An 8,877-nucleotide genomic window follows, 5' to 3' on the forward strand; every position below is an offset into this window, starting at 1 on the left:
TCCGTCTCCAAAAAATCATTTCCAAGTAACTTTTTTCAGTGAAACAAACACAACTTGTTATATTTTATTTGAACTATAAAAGTCTATATATTTGATGTAACTAAAGGTTATCAGTAATCACCTAAAATTTTTGATCAAATTTTATTTCTGAAAATTTGGAATTTAGGTGGAAGGTTCTTTTATGAAAATCAAGCGATGTCTGAGATTTGCGAATTTTAAAGGGGTAAAATCACGAATGTTTAAACTTTTGTGGGTTCTTATAGAAATATCCGAACTTTCAAGGCTTCTAAGGTAAAGCCAAAATAAAAGAAAATTTGCAAAAGCACGAACCGGTCTGGGAATCGGGCAGAGACAGAGTGGGAAGACGAAGGGAAGGAAAGTGCAAAATAAAATAAAACATAAAAAAACGAAGCTAAAAGTAGCCGAAAACACAATTTCTTGTATTCCTTCCTTTAAGCTCTCTATTTTTCTTGTTTCAAAGTCCCGAATAATAATAATTGTGTATTATTCTCTGTATTTTTGCTAAAAATTATTTGAGAATTGACTCCTTAACCTTCACTTGTTTGTGTCTTGTTACTTTTATTTTTCCTTTATGTCTCCTCAGATCTGAACTTTTTCAGAAATATTTTTAAGGGCGAAATCGATTTGGCAAAACCAGCGACGAAAATTGGAAATAAGCGGCTGGTCGGATCCAAGAATCCGGATTGAAAATGGATGATTTACCAGGTTTATTTGCGAAAGATTTTGGGATCAAACCCCAAGGTAAAGCAGCCCTATGGCACCTCCTCGAAACTCTTCTTCGGGTCCGAATTACGGGTACCGATCTGATTTTACCCGATCTTCATCCGCCAACGTTAAATCGTCATCCAATTCCATTTTCGATGATCAAGATCGCGACGGCGGACTTGTGTTTGACGACGTCTACGGTGGACCCCCGAAGTACTCATCCGAGTCTCGAGCCACAACCGCGCAAACCTCGTCTTTTGATTATGATTCCTTTTTTAAGGACCCGAAGCCGCCGGTTTATGACAAGCCTGTTTACGATGACGATATTTTCGATGGATTGCCTGGGATCAAGAGCTCTTCGACGACATCGGCCGCTAAGTACGATGACGTATTCTCGATCTCGGGGTCTCCGCCTCGTCCAAGAATAAGTCGCCAAACAACTCTCCGTTTGATGACCTGCTTGGGAATCTCGGGGGGAAAGAACCGGAGATGAAGGTTAAGAGTGAGAGAGTGAAATCGGAGAAAGATGCGCCTCTGTTTGATGATTTGCTTTCTGGTTTTGGCCGGAGTAGCTCTCCTACACCCGCGAGGTATTTCCGGTTTTTAAGTCTCATTTAGAAATGAATGAACATTACAACACTTTGTTTTTGCTGTGGTGTTGTACTTGCATTCTTTGGCGGACAGCTTAATTTTGGTATTTGTGCTGGTTTTTCATATAGAAAGGTATTGACACACAAATGCTTCTGAGGTTCTGAGATTTGGTTGCCGTTTTGGCAGCTTAGTTTTGGCATACATAGGGGGCAATGTATTAATGAAATGGGCATGTACAATTAAAGAATTTTTTTAGTTTCAGTTGGTTAGGATTAGTGCTTGTTTTCTGTTACTTAAACTTCAATCGAGGTTATGTTTACTGTTTTGATGTGTTCTAAATATTGGCAAGTTAATAAATTGCACGTTGGTGTGATTAAGTTGTGTGGTGTTTGATAATTGACTAAAGAAGGGAACTTTTTTTGCAAATATTGACTTAAACGAGTTGGCTAGTCAATCGTTTGTTTAAAATATGTTCTATACTAGATACTTTCCTGTGATCTAGTAGTGGATTTTCTGTAGAATGACTGAAGAAGGCTATTTTCTCTCAATATTGACTTAGACGAGCTGGAGATTCTAGGTTTATTTATCAATTAATGTCTCTTATTTGTCTGGCTTCTAAACTGCATAGCTTTAGCTTTTCCCTGAATTATTTAGTTCCATGTAACCAACACTGCTGGCGTTGATCAAGACTGAATTATCTGATGTAAATGTTGATCTCATGGAATTTGCGTTGCTGTAAAATGTTGCTACACTGTGAATATGTAATGAATACAAAGAAATAATATGTGGATTTTTCTCAGCTGGGGAAGATATGTACTTTGGTTCAGTTGCATATTCAAGGGAGCATTACATTTGGAGTAGCAACTACTGTAGAAATCTTCATCTAGGATGAGGAGGGCTAGCCAAAAGCTGTTTTGGGATTCCAAATTGCTTACATTGAACATGCATATTGAATAGGGCATATTGAGCTCATCACTCTCACTCATCACTTTCATCCACCGTAGAAATCTACATCTAGGATGAGGAGGGCTAGCCAAAAGCTGTTTTGGATTTCAAATTACATTACATTAAACATGCATATGTAATGGGATATGTTGAGCTCATCACTCTCAGCCATTTCCACCAAAGAAAAGCTGTACCCTCCTTACTGGGTATCAGCTGTGAAATGAATATATATGCAATCCTTCAATTCCTATATGCTAATGTTGTAGACAGAGTCAAGAGGGCAATTAACATATAAAAGTCAACGACCCATAGCTTCTTTGGATGACTGAGTCTAGTCAATTGTGATGCTTACTAATACCTGAGTCTTGATATTGGCAATTAACATATAAAAAGTGATCAATGCATATTCATACTTTCCTGATGTATTGTAACTAATCAGATTCAAAGATTTTTTTTTTTTTGAAGCAACTTGAGTTGTTTCAGTGTGTGATACCAGGTTCATACTTGCATGAATATGACATCTTATGAGAGGTATAACATGAATGCAATGTAGCTCTATTAATCCTCGTTTGGTCATCTACCTCTGCGAATATCTTTTGTTGGTTGAGGAATGCTTGTCATCCTCTGTTTATTTCTATTTTCTCTTTTAAAGTGGAAAAATTCCTAGATTCAATTCAATGGTTAGGTAACCTTCTTTTGGTTATTGAATGTTGTTGTAAATAAGCTAGGACAATATGTACTGCTAGAAACTCTGAGATTGGCTTATGGGTATGATAACCTCTCTCTCTCTCTTGGATTTGAACACCGTAGTTAGAAACATGGCCATATCTTTTCCTATAAACTTCAGTACATATCAATATTGTCATTCATGGTGTTTTTACTTGTAAATATTTTATCTGTATCCAGACTTGGAAGAGGTAAAGAGACCAAAGATACAAACCTTATTGTCCTTACACTTGTGGTTCTGGGCTAGATATGTTTATGGTACATTTGGACTCTAAACACTTTGTTTGAAGCTTGAGATCATGTTTCTTTCTTTACAGTTCTATATTTGTCCAATGCATTCTTATTAGTCTCTTCTTCTTATGGTACTTGGCTTTACCATGCAAAAGTTAGCTGATATCATGCTACATCCTTTGGACAGATCAACTTCAGATGCTGGTCAGTCCCAGAATCCACCTTCAAATTCAAGTAAGACTGGGTCCAATTTGATGGAAGACCCTTTTGTTGTCTTAGGATCAACATCAGACCCTGCAGATGCATCCTCAGGGTTGTTTATGGACCCCTCAGAAGTAATAAGTAAACCTAACGGGTCTGGGAAGTCAAGAGTGGAGAGTTCATCTGGTAGTGGGGGAGTGTTTGATGATATAGATCCTCTTGATGGTATTGAAAAATATGTACCTCCAATGTCATCCGAGGTCAATAAGAGGGGGAAGGATAGGAGCCCTTTAAGAACTGCAAGTGGACCACAATCTGCTGCTAGTAAAGAGCCAAACGATGAAGATTTGGGGAGCTATACAAAGAAGAAGATGCCTTCTATGGAGGAGTTTCCAGGATCTCATGAACCTGTGTTTGACATGCCCAGTATGCCAACTAATTTTCATAGCTCTGTTGGTCGAGCTACTAGCCCTCCTGCTTACTCGAATGTTGGTTCTAATGATACTAGTTCCCAGGTAAATTCAACTCCAAGATCTGAGAACTTCGACACATTTGATGATGTGTGGCTCACTGTATCAGAGATTCCCCTCTTTACACAACCTACTAGTGCCCCACCCCTTCAAGACCACCACCTCCAAGGCCACCACGGGTTCAAAGCCAATGCCAGGCTCATTTTCTTCCACTAATGCAAAAAAGGTCAATGAGTTTTCTTCTTTCCCAAATTCAACTCAGTACTCACAGAGCTCTCAATCAGCTTATGCTGCAGCAAGTAGCTCTGTTACCTCTCAAATTGATGAACTTGAAGATTTTGCAATGGGTAAGGCCCAGAATAACTTTGAACGGGCTGAAGGTTTTCCCAGTGATGATTTTGAGACCAGTTCTGCTGCTGCTGCTTCTGCTGCAGCCATGAAAGAGGCAATGGATAGGGCTGAGGCTAAATTTAGGCATGCTAAGGAAATGAGGGAGAGAGAGAATCTGAAGGCTGCTAGAAATAAAGAAGCTGGTCATATGGATAGAGATGAGAGAGCTATGCAAGATGCTTTGAATAGAGAAGTTAGAGAAAAGCAAGAGAGGCTGGAGCGTGAGAGGCAACAAAGGGAAAGAGAAGAGGAAGAGAGAGAGCAAAGGAGGCGTGAAGTAGAGAGGGAAAGGGAGGAGAAGGAGAGAGAACAAAGAAGGCTTGAGAAAGAGAGGGAGCGAATTAGGAAGATGGAGAGGGAAAGGGAAAGGGCCAGACAAGCTGTTGAAAGGGCTACTAGAGAAGCACGGGAAAGAGCAGCAGCTGAAGCTCGTGCAAGAGCTGAAAGGGCAGCTGTTGAAAAGGCAGCCACTGAAGCCCGAGAACGTGCAGAAAGGGCTGCAGTGCAGAGAGCACAGGCTGAAGCCCGCGAAAGGCAGCAGCTGAGGCAAGAGAAAGAGCAGAACGAGCTGCTGCAGAAGCAAGAGAGAGGACTGCTGCAACAAAAGCTGAAGCTGAAGCAAGGCTTAGAGCTGAAAGAGCTGCTGCCGAGAGGGCTGCTGCTGAGGCTCGAGAAAGAGCAGCTGCTTCTGCAAGGGCGAGCCAGCAAAAGAATGACGATGATCTTGAATCATTCTTTATGGGTTCTCGAGCAAGCAGTGCACCAAGGCCAAGAGCTAACTCATCAGTGAGAATCTAAGGCTGCCATGCTGTGTTCATCTTCTGATTCATGCTATAGTGTCAGATTGTCTGATTTCTAACCTGAGCTGTTGCTCATGCAGGATCCCCTGTTTGATGGACAAAACAAGGGAGGGCCTGAAGTATCATCTAGCATGAGGAAAGCTTCTTCAACTGCAAACATTGTTGATGACCTCAGTTCTATTTTTGGAGGTACTTGTGAATTATAGATATAATGATCTTTGCAATTTGTAATATATGGTCTTCTCCATAGTTGCATTTGACTAAGCTGCTTGCTGCTAAAGCTGCTGCATCTTCTTCTGGAGTGTTCCAAGAGGTTGATGGTGAAACTGAAGAAAGGAGAAGAGCCAGGTTGGAACGCCACCAAAGAACTCAGGAGCGTGCGGTATGTGCTCCATTGCTCCATGTTACATGTTTAATTTATCTTTTCTCTCCTTTACATTTTCTACTGCTTGCTGGCCTTGGTTTACCATGAGTTTGAATTCCAGGCGAAAGCATTGGCTGAGAAAAATCAGCGTGACCTTCAAGTTCAAAGGGAACAAGCTGAGAGACATGTAAGTGGTTTAGGTTTTTTTTTTTTTAATTGAAATCCAACAGTAAAGGACTCTTGCTTTGGCCTAGCCTTTTATCATACACACATTGCATGATGGCATAACATTTATGAGTTGCAAGTGTTGTTTAGGTCTGAGGTTGCTTGTGCTTTACTCTAGATGTTCAGTTAGTGTTAAAGTTAACTTGTATAATTGACTCTGGAATAGTTTACTCAGTTTTTTACTAATACTAATGTATAAAACTTCATCAATACTTTTTGTCTCAACTTTGTAATTCTGGTATCGTCAGTGAGATGAGTTAGGCTGGGGATTTAATATCTTATATGAACATAAAATTGTGCTGACTGCCCAACAAGCATTGCACTCAAATGATATGTTAATTTGGGTTTGGTTGGCTTAAGTGATTGAAAGTGTTATTGCTCATAATGTGTTGAAAGAAATAGTTACTGTCTGGAAGCATTACGCTGCTTTAATATGTTATGTTTAAATGAGTGGGTTTATATTTGTGTGTGCATTTTCCTAGTAAGGTCCTTTATTAATCACTGTCTAATATTGATCTGTGTTGGTATTTCAGAGAATTGCTGAAACACTAGATGTTGAAATCAAAAGATGGGCTGCTGGAAAGAGGGAAATTTGCGTGCTCTGCTGTCAACTCTGCAATATGTGTGTTATTACTACCATTCATCTTGTTTGTGCTTTCTTGCATAATATTTTATGTAGGAACAAACTATTGATTTGCTGTGCTTATTTTTTATTTATAGCGTGCTTGGTTGGTTGTTCTCATTTTATTGCTTAATATCAGTTAATTTTACTTTGAGATCTTTGTGCATGTGGTGGATGACTTAAAAGCAAATTATGATATATGTGTTGAGGAAGACTGAGTAAGATAATCAAACATAGAAAGAACTTGTGGTCGAACTCTAAGCCTCCCTGATGACCTACTTTTTAAGCTGCAACTTTACTTACTGTGTACTGTGTTAATTAAATGGATACACTGTACATGTGATGCTGATTTTAAGTAGAACTCAAACTGAAAGGAGATGGACTGGCAATTCAAGTTCCAGATGAATTTTGTTATCTTTACTGTCTGATTTAGTGTGGATGTTAGAATTAGGTACTGAAGCATAAGAGTATGCTTCGAAGCTTCCCTTCATGATGCTACTGTCTACTTTGCAGTTCGTCTTCTAGTCAAGAAACTATTCTTGTGCCTGGCATGCAACTCTCTTTTGAGCATTAAACTTTCTCAAACCCCTTTAGAAGATTTAGTGTAGGTGGATCTCAAACTTGTTTTGAGCATCTAATACTCAAACTTGCAGAATGCATGGGCATCCTTTGCAAAACTATTCATAGTGCTGCTTACCTTTTGGTTAGATTTTGGTATCCTAGAAGTTGGATAAACATCTTGTTAAATCTTTCATCTCACAATTGATGGTCTTTTCGGATAATAATGCAGACTATACATGTATAGTATTTAGAAGGCAATGTGGATTCCAGCATACCATCTTTAGTTCTTTCATTTTCTTCTCGTCTTGCTAGCAGTTGCATAACAATTTGAATTCACAAGTTCTTGGACATGCAAATAATTATTTTGAGGATATGTTTAGTGTTTGTAGCAATTGAATTGCTTGAGAATGAGATTTATTTCTTGCATTTATTTGCCTATTTGTCCATTCATCTTAAGCTTTAATTGTGCTCCAACTTCTAAATTATTGTGATGTGGGCAGTGCTTTAATTTGAAAATGTATGGTGGTGGGATCTTTTAAAAAGTTCAGGGAATGTATGTTATTGTTTTAACTAATTCGTCTTGTGAACCTGTTCTTTTGTGATTAGTTCTTTGGCCTGAATGTGGCTGGCAGCCTGTTTCTTTGACAGATTTAATCACCGCTGCCGCAGTTAAAAAGGTTTACAGAAAGGCAACTCTTTGCATCCATCCTATAAAGTCCAGCAAAAAGGTGCCAATCTTCAGCAGAAATATGTTGCAGAGAAGGTGTTTGACTTGCTCAAGGTACTTTATAAATGTTTTGCCTCAAGTTCTTTATGGTTGATGTGCTATTTACTATTAGAGCCTCAATTGTACCCATTTCTATATTTATTTCACTTTTTCTTAGATGGGAAATTGCTGTTTGTGTATCACTATATCAATGCCCTACTACCGCATTTCTTCCATCTTGCTTTCGGTCTCATTCTATTTTGTTCTCTATGGTAAATAGGAAGCATGGAATAAGTTCAATTCAGAGGAGCTTTTCTGAGTTCAAATCGTTGATTATATAGCTAAAGAAATTCGTCGTTTGACAAACTAGGCATTGGAGTTGAATGAAAACACGACTGTCCAGCAGCTATAATTCGCTTAGCTGCTGCTGTTGCCTGCTTTGGTTTGATGATCATTAAGTCAGCTGTTAAGAGTGCACATGATGCTAGCTCTCGCTTCAAAGGCTGTGAGGTACGTATGTGAAGAGTGAAGTACACTCTTCTTTTGTTCTGATGTATGTACATTAAAAATCTTCATCCAGCTAATGTGCGTGGAAATTTGGAATCACCCGGGTTAGTGTAGATTAATATTCATCAAATTGGTCAGAATATATGCACAAGTTGAGGGGATTTTGTGTTAATTCTTTTTTATAATATTGTTTTGTTTGTGTTTCCGTTTCCCCATTTCCCCACCTTTTGTGGCAAATACAGTATGTCCTTTTCATATAAAAAGAATAGTACAAGATATGTATGATTGTTGAGAGATGGATACTCCGAGGTGGATGATTCAATATAATTTCATTTGTTTCTTCTATGACACGGTACTTATTTCTTTTCTTGCTAATAAAATTGATCGTATTTACCTCTTTTCTTTTTTTCTATACAAGCAGAATGTGACTGAAACTATTTGCATTTAGTGTAGAGGATTATTCCCTAGTGTCATGATTGATGGGTTTCAGGTTTTCAGCATTTGTAACTATATTCCGAAGTTTTTGTTTGTTGTTTTTGGATGTGGAATTGTTGCATTTGTAGCCAGCTAGGATCAGAATATTCATTCATTGATATTCAGTTTGTCATTTCATCACTACCCAGTCTGGGTATTAATGATTGAAAAGGAAAGACCATCCAGATAAAACAGAAGCGCGACAAAGCAATATAATATTAAATGAAACGTTTTAGACAAACATGCTTGATGCTTCTATGATATAAGCTCTGCTGCGTCAAATTCATATTGAATGAATATAAACACGAAAACGTAAGTTTTTAGGCATTATAACTATA

At 38.4% G+C, this 8,877-nt stretch overlaps 1 pseudogene; it reads left to right on the plus strand.

Moving 5' to 3' along the window:
• Positions 1-237: 237 nt before the first annotated feature.
• On the plus strand, positions 238-8,410 carry LOC121226669 (auxilin-related protein 2-like; annotated as a pseudogene).
• Positions 8,411-8,877: the final 467 nt, after the last annotated feature.

The sequence above is a fragment of the Gossypium hirsutum genome, unplaced genomic scaffold (assembly GCF_007990345.1).
Source record: "Gossypium hirsutum isolate 1008001.06 unplaced genomic scaffold, Gossypium_hirsutum_v2.1 scaffold_357, whole genome shotgun sequence".
Lineage (NCBI taxonomy): Eukaryota > Viridiplantae > Streptophyta > Magnoliopsida > Malvales > Malvaceae > Gossypium > Gossypium hirsutum.